Below are 14,211 nucleotides of genomic sequence, written 5' to 3'. Positions count from 1 at the left end.
ACTGCTGAGATGCTCGAGGATAAGGACCGTGAAAATCGGGCCTTAAGGTTAGAGCTCTTCAATACCCGTGCTGACCACTGGGCCACTTTGACTCGGTTCGCCCCGGCGGTGCAAGCTGGATTTTCAGATATGCGCGATCTCTATCCTGTGAGATCTGCTTTGCCAGACGTGATGGGTTGGCGTGATGTAGGAGGCATCACCCCACCTCGCGGTCCCCGCAGGCCACCGTCTGTTGGTCCAAGGCCTCATCCTAGCCCCTATGGTCCACAAGCTCCGCGAGATCGTCTGTTTCCGGATGATCATGTTGAGCTTCCAGGCTATGGAGGTGACTTCTACGAGGACTACTACGGATCGGTCTGAGTTAGTGGTAGTATCACTAGTTCGCACTAGCTGTGTCATCTATCGTCCCGCGTGACTCGTGGGATATGACCTAGTTTGTACTCTTTCCGGAGGTGTAGAAAAATAATGTATAGGAGCTTGGAATGCCTCCGATGAGATGTAATCCTCTTTTCACCGTAATAGTACTCTGTTTGGTCTTGTACTAAACCCTGTATGGTGTGTATGACGATGGAATAAAGAAGCAGTTCCTGTATTTACCATGTCATACGGATGATCATCTTGCATTTCGAGTTATTCCTTACATTTTATATCCTATGTCGGAATTTTATCATCCTGACTAAATCATTGTCTTGTTTACCTAGGATGGTCAACACGCGCACTAACCCTGCTCCTCAAGAGCAGGCCGAAGGCAGTGAAGTCAGGGATGCAAATCTGCCTCATCCCCCTTCCCTAGCCGAGGTTATGATGGAAGCTGAGAGAAACAAGCGGGAGACCAACCGTTTGTTGGAGCGTATTGAACAGAACACGGCACACCATCAGAGGACTAACGTGGTGTCACTCAGTGATTTTATCAAATTACATCCACCCACGTTCCACCACTCCGTCGAGCCTCTCGACGCTGATGACTGGCTTCGCAGTATCGCTCACAAACTGCGCTCCGCGCTGGTAGCGGAGGCTGACAAGGTCACCTTTGCTGCATATCATCTTGAAGGCCCCGCCAGTCTATGGTGGGAGAATTATGGAGCTATGCGCCCGGCGGGCCATGTCACTACTTGGGCTGAATTCAGCGAGGCTTTCCGTGAACATCACATTCCGGAGGGTCTCATGGACCGTAAACGTGAAGAATTTTGCAGTTTCACCCAAGGCCGACTTTCTGTGGATGCTTACAGCAGGGAGTTTGGTAATCTCGCACGATATGCAACTGAGGAAGTGTCTACTGATGCCAAGAAGCAAGCAAGGTTCCGTAAGGGACTTAGTCCTGAGCTTCGCCGCGACCTCCGTCTGCATGAGTGCACATCTTTTCAGAAACTTGTCAACAAAGCCATCAGTGCTGAAACTGGTCAGACTGACTATGACGCAACACGCAAGCATGGCCGTGACATGGGTTCCTCATCCGGTGCTGGTCCTCAGAAGCGCCGCGTGTGGGTACCCAACACCGCCCTGCCACCCAGGTTCACACCGAGGCCATTTTTCCAGGCGCCTCGCCCTGTTCAACAGTCTGCACCGGCCAAGCCCTATGGGGGTCCAACCAACAATGCTCCTCCACGTACCAGTTCCGTGACTTGTTTCAAGTGTGGGGAATCTGGCCACTATATGCGTGAGTGTCCCCAGACCAACCCCAACCAGTCTGCTAAAGCTGTTGGCCGTGGCAAGCCGACAGGAAAAGTTTTCCACGCCAAGCCGGTCACCGCTTCACGTGGCCATGTCAACTGTATCTCTGCCGAAGAAGCTCAAGAGGATCCCAACGTCGTTCTCGGTACGCTTCTTGTTAATTGCCACCCGGCATCTGTTCTTTTCGATACAGGAGCCTCTCATTCTTTTATATCCGAAAATTATGCTCGTTTGCATAACGTTGCATTCTGTGACATGCCATCCACTATGGAAATTTCTACTCCCGGGTCTAGATGGCAGACCTCTAGGGTAAGTTATGGAAATGAAATCCAAGTCGACAGACTTGTTTTTCTTGCATCTTTGATAGCCCTTAAATCTTCAGATATTAATATCATTCTGGGTATGGACTGGATGTCAGCTCATCAAGCCAAAATTGATTGCTTCTCTAGGACTGTTCAACTCACCCATCCTTCGGGGAAGATAGTCAATGTCTTGACCCGATTAGCCAAGCGACAGTTATATTCTCTTAACGCCAGCCCTTTGCCAGACCTTGAGGACATTCCGATAGTCCGTGACTTCCCGGATGTCTTCCCAGAAGAATTGCCAGGTGTTCCACCTGACAGGGATGTTGAGTTCGTAATAGACCTCATTCCAGGAACCGTTCCGATTGCTAGAAGACCTTATAAGATGGCACCCCTAGAACTAGCCGAGCTTAAGAAACAACTCGATGAGTCCTTGAAAAAGGGTTTCATCCGACCTAGCTCATCTCCGTGGGCTTGCCCCGTCCTATTCGTCAAGAAGAAGGATGGTACGGACCGGATGGTTGTAGATTACCGACCTGTCAATTTGGTCACAATCAAGAACAAATATCCACTTCCCAGGATCAACGACCTGTATGATCAGCTCGCTGGATCCTCAGTCTTCTCCAAGATGGATTTGAGGTTGGGCTACCATCAAATCAAAATCAGAAACGGGGACATTCCTAAAACGGCCTTTGTTACTCGTTATGGCCAATACGAGTACACCGTCATGTCCTTCGGTTTAACCAACGCTCCAGCCACCTTTTCTCGGTTAATGAACTCAATCTTCATGGAGTATCTGGATAAATTCGTCGTAGTTTATCTCGATGATATACTCATCTACTCCAAGAACGAGGAAGAACATGCCGAACATCTAAGGCTAGTGTTGAAGAAACTTCGAGAGCATCGCCTTTATGCCAAATTTTCTAAATGTGAATTCTGGTTGTCAGAAGTGACCTATCTGGGTCATGTAATATCTGGTAAAGGTATTGCTGTTAACCCTGAGCGAGTTCAAGCCGTCCTTAATTGGACTCCACCTGAATCGGTCAAGCAAGTTCGGAGTTTTCTAGGCTTAGCGAGCTATTGTCGTCGCTTTGTCGAGAACTTCTCCAAGGTTGCTAAACCTCTAACCGAACTCCTCAAGAAAGATAAGAAGTTCGAATGGACTCCACAGTGTGAGCACAGCTTTCAGGAACTGAAAAGACGCCTGACCTCTGCTCCCGTACTGGTACCGCCAGACTTCTCCAAGGACTTTGTTATCTACTGCGACGCCTCGCGACAAGGACTAGGTTGCATTCTCATGCAAGATCGACACGTAATTGCCTACGCTTCACGGCAATTGCACCCACATGAGGAGAATTATCCTACTCATGATCTAGAGCTTGCAGCCGTAGTCTATGCACTTAAGACCTGGCGACATTACCTCCTCGGTAACCGTTGCGAAATATTCACTGATCACCAAAGTCTGAAGTACATCTTCACCCAACCGGATCTGAATCTCAGGCAAAGACGTTGGGTTGAGTTGATCACAGACTTCGACTTAGGAATAACCTACACCCCAGGGAAAGCCAACGTCATGGCTGATGCGCTAAGTCGTAAATCTTATTGTAACAACCTGATGTTACAACAAAGTCAACCGCTTCTCCATGAGGAATTTCGGAAGCTTAACCTTCACATTGTACCTCAAGGTTTTCTTTCCACCTTGGTGGCAAAACCTACCCTTACGGATCAGATTATCAAAGCACAGAAGGTAGATCCGGGAATTTCCCGCATCAAGAGAAACATCCAGAAAGGAGTTGCGAATTGTTTCTCCATTAATGATCAAGGGGTCGTATACTTCGGGGATCGACTAGTGGTTCCCAAAGTGCGCAACCTGAGGCGATTGATCCTTAAGGAAGCTCATGAATCTCCTCTCACCATTCATCCCGGTAGTACTAAGATGTATCAGGACCTACGCCAGAGGTTCTGGTGGACTAGGATGAAGAGAGAAATTGCTCAGTATATTGCTAATTGCGACGTCTGTCGTCGTGTAAAAGCAGAGCATCAACGGCCTGCTGGCACCCTTCAACCCTTAGCTATTCCTGAATGGAAATGGGATAAAATTGGTATGGATTTCATTACCGGTTTTCCCAGGACCAAGAGAGGGAATAATGCTATTTTCGTCGTTGTCGATCGTCTTTCCAAAGTAGCCCATTTCTTACCTGTTCGTGAGAGTATAACCGCTAGTCAGCTGGCAGACTTATACATCTCCCGAATAGTGTCCCTCCATGGTGTTCCTTTGGAAATTAACTCGGATCGAGGAAGTCTTTTCACCTCTCGATTTTGGGAAAGTTTCCAAAATGCTATGGGAACCCGTCTCTCCTTTAGCACCGCTTTCCACCCTCAGTCGAGTGGTCAAGTGGAACGCGTCAACCAGATTCTAGAAGACATGCTTCGAGCCTCTGTTATCTCATTCGGAATGGACTGGGAGAAGTGCCTTCCATTTGCCGAATTCGCTTACAACAACAGCTATCAATCTAGCTTGGGTAAAGCCCCTTTTGAAGTTCTCTATGGACGACGATGTCGAACACCCCTTAACTGGTCAGAGACCGGGGAAAGACAATTCTTTGGCCCGGATATGATTCAGGAAGCAGAAGAACAAGTTCGCATCGTTCGTGAAAAGTTGAAAACAGCCCAATCTCGTCAAAAGAGTCAATATGACCGAAAACATAAGGCTATGACTTTCGAGGTTGACGAGAAGGCTTATCTTCGGGTCACCCCTCTGAAGGGAACCCATCGTTTCGGTATCAAAGGCAAATTGGCTCCTCGTTACATTGGACCTTTTCGCATTCTCGCCAAACGAGGAGAAGTTGCCTACCAGTTGGAACTACCTCCGCACCTCTCCAGAGTCCACAATGTTTTCCACGTTTCTCAACTCAGGCGTTGCTTCTCGGATCCTATCCGTGGAGTGGACCACGAAACGCTTGATCTCCAAGATAATCTTACATATCGAGAGTACCCCATTCGTATCCTCGATCAGGCCGAACGTACCACCCGACGTCATAATATCAAGTTTCTCAAAGTTCAATGGTCGCACCATTCTGAGGATGAAGCAACTTGGGAAAGGGAGGATCGTCTTCGACTTGAGTATCCCGCCTTCTTCCCGGAGGAACCCAAATCTCGGGACGAGATTCTTTTGAGTGGGGGTGAGTTGTCACACCCTAGCTAGTCATGCATCAGAGTGTTGCATCATGTTTAATCTTTCCATTAAACTTGAAATGGGGATCTGTGAAACCCTCAGAATCATTTTTGAAAATGATCCAAATAAAAATTTCTCCAAAAGGGTCCAAGAAAATGCTCATGTTGCTCTCTGAAAATATTGGACAGAGATAAAAATCAAACCAATATTTTTAAGAGCTCATAGGTATTTATTTTGGGCATTTGGAATTAATGCATAAATATTTGCATTGGAAATATATTATTTATATATATTAATATATGTCCAAATATTATGCCATTTATAAAGGAGCTCTGGAATAATATATCTAGCTCCTGCAAAAATTGGCATAAGGTAAATAAATGATTTAATATATTATTTAAATCAAAACAAATGTCAGAAATTAGAAAAAGAAAAATAAATAAAAGGAGGAGCTTACCTGGGCTCCTCCCTGTGCAGCCCAGCCAGCTGGCCGGCCCAGCCAGCAGGCGGCCCAGCCCGCCTCCCTCCTCTGTCGTCTTCGTCCTCGACAGAGGGAGGGGAGTGTGGCCGGCGCGCGCGCGCGCCACCGCGCCACGCCACCTGCTCGCCTGCCTGCCTGCCCTCCCCTCCTCCTCTCGATGCCCCGGACGACGCCACGCCCCCTCCCCTGCTCTCTCTCACTCTCCCTCGGTTCTTCCCTCCTCTCCCTCGCTCTCTCTCTCACGGCCGAACACCACCATCGCCGCCGTTCGCCATAGCAGCCGTCACCGGCCACCCCTCGCCCCTCCGCTGAGCTCAGGAGCTCCGCCTCGACCCCCTCTTCCTCCCCACCGATCCACGGGTCTCCGGAAGCCCTGCATCGCCGCCCACGTCGCCGTTCCCCTCCTCGGCCACCGGAGATCGTCGCCGTCGAATCGAGAGCTACCGGACGTCCCCGAGCCCGCTAACCATCCCTGCAGCTCCGCGGTGAGCCACTGACCCGATTCCCCCTTGCCCCGTCGTCCCTAGCATCCTGTAGCTGCCGCCCCCTTGAGCTCCGAAGCTCGCCGCCGCCGTGCCTCGTCGCCGCCGTGGCTGGAGCCGTTGTAGCTCGAAGCCGAGCACACCATCGTGCTCCACACCTCACCAGGAGCACGTAGCACGCACCAACACCTCCCCTAACGCCCTGCAACGCCGATTCCGACCGCACCCGAACTCCGGCCGCCGCTCACGAGCTCGCCGTCGTCGGTACCGGCCACCACAGGCACGGCCACCACCACCGTTCGACGCGCGGGAGCAAGGGCTCTCCAACGAGCCCAAGCACGGCCTCGCCCGTGCCCTGTAGCGCGTTTCCGCATCGCGCCGCCGTCTCGGGCCTCGCCGGCGTCATGTCGCCGGTGGGTTTGACCCACCTTGACCACGGCAGGAACCCCCCTGTGTCCCTGACAGGTGGGCCCAGCCCTGTAGCTAATTAGGATTAGCACTAACCGAATTAGTTAAACTAACTACCCCCCCTGACACTGACCAGTGGGCCCCAGCGCCACTAATTCCTAATTAGGATTAATTTAACCCTGTTAAACCCCCCTGTCACTGACGTGTGGCCCCCACACGTCAGGTTTGACCCCAGCCAGCCGCAGTTGACCACTGACGTCATGCTGACGTCATGCTGGCGCAATATATATATTTCTGGATTTAATTTAAATCAGGAAATTCCAGAATATTATTTAAACTTCAAAAATTCATAACTTTTAATCTGTAACTCCAAATTGGACAAATTATATATGAAAAATGATCAGAAAAATCCAATCTATCCATCTGTACTATTTTCATGCATGATCAAACAAGTTAAATTGATGTTTTAAGCAGAATAAGGAAAAGCACTTTAAAAGGCCATGTTTGAGTTTGAAATTTGAATCTTTGATTCAAATTTGTTCAAACCCTTCTGGTTTTAGTTGCATTAGCCCAACACACTCATATTGCCATGTTTCATGCATGCATCATATTGTTGCACATTGTTTGGTGATGGTTGTGTATCGGTGTCCTTTGCGACAGGTTCTGCCTCCGAGGAGTACCGTGATTACCCTAACGAAGAACCGTATCAGTGCATCGAACCATCAGGCAAGCAACCAACCATTTGATCATATCGATACAATCCCATGTTCTCGCTCCTGCTCTCTTTTACTGCATTAAGACAACGCGTTTCAAACTGCTGTGTGCTACGGTAGTTGAACCCATTTCCTCTGCATGACCTGTCATTGCCACAGTAACTAGATGAAACCCACTAGCATGTGTAGGAGTTGATTGAGCCATATGTATGTGTTGTTCCTACCTTGCTATGCCTGCTATGCTTAGAGTCGTGTCAGGTCTGGTTCATCTGGGTGATGGGCTAGAGTGAAATGATTATGTCGGTAATGAGAGTGGTGTGGTGAACACGATTTGGTAAAGGTATCGATGAGAGGCCATGTAGGAGTACATGGTGGGTTGTTTCATTGAAGCCGACCTTAAGCACTGAGATCTGTATGTGTGATTTAAGAATCAGCTACTACCATGCATTGGGCCCGAAACCAATGGACCCTCTCGGCTTCTTATTCACCCTAGTTCTCCGTCCAGGAGTTGCAAGTAGTTTCTGGTGTTTGTAGCCTACTGGAGGCCGTGGACAGCGCTGACCGTAGGGGTGGGCTGTGATGCGGTAGGTACGTGGCCGGGTGTACCGAATACCCGTTAGGTATCTCGGGAACCCTGTTCACATCGTTCGGGGCCGTATGGGAAACCTCGGCCGGACTCCCTGCGGATGGAACCTGAATAGGCGATAAACCTGGACTGGAGGCTTAGGTGATTAGGTAGGTCGTGGCCGACACCCACGTTGAGCTTCCGCTTGAAGGTTGCCGAGTACATGTCGTGTAAACGGCGGTAAGTGGTGAGAGCGTGTATGAAGAAGTACACCCCTGCAGGGTTATCATGATCTATTCGAATAGCCGCGTCCGCGGTAAAGGACTACTTGGTTGCCTATACAGTTCATAGACAAGTAAATGGAAACTACTAAAAGCCTCAAGATAAGTGTGAGTGCCGAGGATGGCTCTTCCGTAGGAAGACGGAGGCGAATCCTCGGTAGCGTATTGAATTGGTGAGTAGTGGACTCGTGTGCGCAAAACCAATTCAAGTTGGAGTATCGTAGGATAGTCTAGCCAAGAGTCAAAGCTGGCTTGCTGCAATAACTCCACCAACCCTTCTTGATACTATGCATGTATGTAGGATCTGCTGTAAGTCTTGCTGAGTACCTTTGTACTCATGTTGCTATAATTTACATTTTTACAGAAGACGCTGCAACCCCTTCTGATGGGTTCTATGTAGACGTTGACATCAACGAGTAGGCTAAAGACCCAGGTGGTGACCCTGAGCTTGTGAAGGACCATGTAGTATAGCTAGGCTTTCCAAGCCTCTTTTATTTTACTAGTTGTCTGTACTCAGACAAGTTACTTCCGCTGCTGGTTTGTATGACTGTATGACTTGAATGTTGGGTCGTGAGACCCGTACCTTTGTGTATGTTATGTATGGCTCCCTGAGCCTTAAATAAAGTACTTGTGTCGTAGAGTCATGTTGTGATGCTTCGTTGTATTTGCACATATCGAGCATATTGTGTGTATGATTGAAATGCTTGGTATGTGTGGGATCTGACCATCTAGTTGTTTATCTTTAGTAGCCTCTCTTACCGGGAAATGTCTCCTAGTGTTACCGCTGAGCCATGGTAGCTTGCTACTGCTCTGGAACACTTAGGCTGGCCGGCATGTGTCCTTCTTCGTTCCTGTGTCTGTCCCTTCGGGGAAATGTCACGCTTTGAGTACCGGAGTCCTGTTAGCCCGCTACAGCCCGGTTTACCGGAGTCCTGCTAGCCCAGTGCTACAGCCCGGACCCACTTGCTGATGACCGACACGTTCGAAGCTGGGTCATGGATGCCTGTCCCTGTAAGTCTGTGCCACTTTGGGTTTACGACTAGTCATGTCAGCCCGGGCTCCTTATCATATGGATGCTAGCGACACTATCATATACGTGAGCCAAAAGGCGCAAACGGTCCCGAGCAAAGGTAAGGCGACACCCGTGGGGATACCGTGCGTGAGGCCGCAAAGAGATATGAGGTGTTACCGGCTAGATCGATGTGGCATCGAGTCGGGGTCCTGACATATGTAGAAAAACATTTGGGCAATTCTGATACGGAAGATTCTAGATCAAAGAAGAAGTGTTTGTATTTTGAGGTTTGTGCATTATGCTTAAGTTCAACCATGGACTCTTCCAGATTGTACATGTGGCGAAATCTGGTGGAATCTAGATGATATCCAACGACCAGTAGTGCTCAAATTTGCCATCTCTGCACCATCGGATTTGCCTCATCCAACGACCATCTTTCAAAGTTAAAGTTACCCGCACACAATATAATATATATATATATATATATATATATGGGTATAGATATAGATATGTGATGCGAAACCCACCCATCATCTCCAATTAGAATAGTGTGTCCATGCATGGATGCAATGTGGCCAAATGATGTCTGCCACCGATATCTCAAATTCAAATTAGTCTGACCTTGTTCAATGTGTATACATTACAACATGCTCGTTTCCAAACCACACCGCGCAGATCTCCATTATATTCATGCATGCATGGGTTTCAAACATCAGGATCTCTTATTCAAATATTTTAATTCAACTTTACATTGACTATGACCTCACCTAGTCTTTTACACCCACATAGTCATCTTCTCTTTATAATTGTACCACTAACTTTCTCTCGTGCATGCATGCACACACACTACTAGTCGGCATTATTCATCGCATACATGCAATCTTTTTCTTCAGGTCGGTCTCCCATGAAGGCACACACCCACACACATCCCCCTATCCATCATATCGGGCATTCTTTATCTCTCACGCGTGCATGTGCAGCGATCGATGTTTCTCTATGTCTGTGTGTATATAGCTAGGTCTTTCATAGTTTTCCACACAAATCGATCAATCGATATATCCAGTGAGGTCTCACCCTCTTTCCCACGTCCACATCGATCAATCTATACCTCTCTATATAGGATTACGGGGTTGTTTGGTTTGAGACTAAGTTTGCCAAAGCTTGCCACACCTAAGGTTAGGCTAATTTGACCAACTTAGGTGTGTGTTTGGTTCAAGCCACATCTTAGGCAAGCCACACTATGGTCCCACATCACATACACACAACAAGTGTGGAAAGATTCCCTTAGGCTTGCCAATTTGTGGCTCTCATTTGGAAGAACTAAACTTAGGCAAGTTTGCCAACATTGTATGGCAAAGTGTGGCACTCCTAGGCCTAGAACCAAACAACCCCTACATATATATCTAATACACTCACATTAATTATATATCCAACGTCCTCCTCTCATCATCCATGCCTTCCGCTTCATCTCTCAGACGCACACACAATGGCGAAGACAGGGGGCAGGAAGGGCCCTGCCCCACCCTAACATCACTATATATCGAGGCTAATATGAATGTGATCATTAGAAAATTGCTGCTAAAAACGGTTTAAGTTCATGAATTGGCCCTCCTCGTAAAGGATTATCAGTGCTTGGCCCCTTATCTCATTTATTTTTCATGGCTCCGCCACTACGCGCAACAGCGCACGTTCTCGCCCCCTCTCTCTAAATATCGATCTCACACTTTTGCACTCCTTCATAGTCTCCCTCCACTCCGCCCCTCGCACCATCTTCTAGCCCCACACCGGATTTTGCCTCATGTACAATCTAGCAGACTCCATGGTTGAACTTAAGCATAATGCACAAACCTCAAAACAATAGTGGTTCTCCTTTGTTCTAGAATCTTCCGTATCATAACTGCCCAATCTTTTTTATAGTTGAATTGCCATAATTTATTTTACTTTGTGCTTTACAACGCACAATTCCATGAATCATAAAATAGATTAAGGGCTTCTTTGATTCAAAGGATTCTCAAAGGAATTTTGGAGGATTCTAATCCTTAGGAATTTTTCCTATCTTGGTTGTTTGATTCGTAGGATTGTAAACCATAGGAATTTTTCCATATGATTCATTTGCACTAGATTTCTTACGAAACATCCCATCCACTCAAACCACTTTGAAATAATTCTTCATTTCTCTATGCACAATCAAACGCTCGTACAATGTTGTAGGATTAAAGACGACATTCCACTATAATCCCATGTTTTTCCTATTCCTGCCTTCTGGAAATCCTATGAATCCAAGAGGCCCTAGCTTTTTTATAAAAACTAATTGATTTTGAATGAGATGAACTATAAGAATTAAACGAAGGTCTACGTGAGGCATATATGACTCAAAGCTTACATGCTATAGTGTGGTATTTATTCATAATTTGGTTGCAAAATCGGATGCGTGCAATGCACGTGTACCTTACTAGTACTTTGAGTATGTGAAAAACACGTAAATTAGAATTCCAATGCCACGCTACATAGTGTCTCTCTTACAGTTCATGAAGCCACGTGGCACATGTGGAGGCGTTGTCGCGACCTCCTCATGTGGATTGATCACAATGATATGCTGCTGGTTCCAGAAGAATGTACTCGTCCTCCCTGAGCCATACTGTCGGTACATGCACAAAGCGAAGATGTCCACGCATGCCACACACACACACTCATTCCCTCGCACGCACGCGTGGGTACACGGGCAGACGCAATTTTGTACCAAGATCTACCCCATGTGATAATTTGATGCGTGTAAAGTCGTTCACTTCATTGATGGTCAATTAATACAGCGCATGCAAATTGAGTGGACGTGAGGGTGGAAGAAAGACATAACTACTCCACTGTGTGCATGCGAGTAGTTAAATCATGGGTTGCTAGTAGTACTTCCATTGGTCTCCTTCGTATTTTGTGCCAATTTTTGACAGTAACATAATATTTACGCATTTGAGCAGTGTAGTCTACTTGAAATTTATGTCATCGGGAGCCGTTTCGGGCCTCGAAACCAAAACCATCAATTAATCTTTACCTTGTTCCCATCCCATTCGGAAGCCTGCTCACACCTACTAGTACGTATCAAACCTGAACGTGTTCCCACTATGCAGGTATTAGTAATAGTGCTAGTACTTAGGTTATAAAAAGGGGAACTACATAACCGAAAATTACTCTACCTTTCCTCCTCATAAGTGTTTCTTCTTCGTCTGTCCTTGCCATGGCCGGTGAGCAGAGCTCTAGGTCGAGAACTGCTCGTAACAAGGGAGCGGCAACCAAGGCTGCGAAAAAAAGAGAGGTCTCGCCGCCACATAGAGACCTCAAAAGATTTCGCACGGATAGGTGATGGCTCCATGGAGCGCCCTAGACGCGGAGGTGAACATGTCGAGCCGGCGGCGCTGGAGTTGTTATCCCTCGATGGCATGCCCGATCAGCTCAATAAGCACCTCAATAAGCATAAGAAGTTCATCGACGGCTTGGTGGAGCTGCTCAAGGAGAGCCTCGACGACATGCCTGCTGAGCTCAATAAGGAGGGGGCGTTGACCGCCGGCTTGGTGATGCTGCTGAAGAAGAGCATTGCCTCGGAGAAGAAGGGGACCGACGAAATCCTGTAACTTCAAGAGGACAAGGAGAAGCACTGCCACGAGCTCGACCTGTTGAAGTAGAAGAACGCCGGCTGTAAGAAGCCGCACGAGAATAGTAGTTCCTCGATGAAGATGTTGTAGGCCCTCATCATGGAACAGAAGGAGGAGTTGGCGAAGCTCCGCATCGAGCACCCGGCTGCTGTCAAAGTACGTAATGCGGCCGTGGAACAGATGATGAAGGCTCGTGCCGAGAAATCCCACGTCATGGACCGAATGAAGAAGATGGCAGAGGAGACGCGCAAGGAGATGGAGATCGTGGAGGTGATGAAGAAGCAGTTACAACTCCGTGGCAAATTTGATCATTTGGGGTGATAATCTTCCTTCTTCATTTTCTCCAGTGTTTCATCTTTTGCTTCGGATGTTTCGCCGCACGTGTCACTTTCTTTGTGAGGCATGAATAGAACAATGCTAACAATGAGATGACTAGCAAATTAGATCATTTTTTATCCCCATATGGCACTGGGCTGTCATGTTTCGTGCTCCTCCGTCCTAGTACTACTCCAGTGGAAAACTTGAGTATACTACACGGTTCTTTGCTCCTCTTCAGGTTGTCGGCACATTGATATGAGCAGTCAAATCAGAAGGCCCCGCCTTCCAGCAGTAATGAGCCATCAAATCACAAAGGCCCTCGCCTCTCATGAAACCGACCAAGCTAGACTGCCACGCCCTCTAGCCTTTTAAAAAATGTATACTTTTGTACAGTAGTAGTATCAATGGATTGCGCCATGGAGCAAAACATCAAATTAAAAAAAGGTGGTACATATAGAGAGCGCTCGTCCAAATTATGCATATATAGTACTATTAAAAAGGCTACTCACAATAATGGTGTCCAACACAACCCACCCCTCAAATAAAACTAAGCACCCTGGAATTCTTTGACAAAACTAAGCACCCTGAAATTCTTTGACAACTAAACAACTGGCTATATGATGTTGGCCATATACATTGTACGTATATAATGTGAAGAAACAAGTGGTAGTACTATACCAACTAAAAGATGAAATGTAAGAAATACTAGTATGTACGTACTGAAGAGTTAAAGTAATGAGAAGAAACATAACATAGTTCTGCTGGGGTCTCAGCACAACACACCCCTCAAATTAAACTAAGCACACCTGAAATTAAACTATGCAACTAATCCGGTAGACACTGCATTAGAACTACCATTAGCAACAACACTGCCACCTTACTCAGAGTCGTCGTCCACGTCCTCGACTTCGTCCTTGTCCCTCTTCCTCTCGGCCGATACTTCTTTGCTTGAACTGCACACTTGGCTCTTGCTCTTCATCAAACCCTTGTAGATATTGATACAAAGGTAGCTATCCATTGCAGCGTAGTGGATGTGGTCTATATCTAGTACATTCCGCTGCCATGCATGACGATGAAACATGTAATGAGGTTTCTCCAGTTTACTATACGAAGGATGAACCATGGCTCCTGTCAGGGTCAGCATTGAAGGATGACCACT

This window comes from Triticum aestivum, chromosome 4B, assembly GCF_018294505.1.
Source record: "Triticum aestivum cultivar Chinese Spring chromosome 4B, IWGSC CS RefSeq v2.1, whole genome shotgun sequence".
NCBI lineage: Eukaryota > Viridiplantae > Streptophyta > Magnoliopsida > Poales > Poaceae > Triticum > Triticum aestivum.
Note: the sequence above shows the minus strand (reverse complement) of the source record.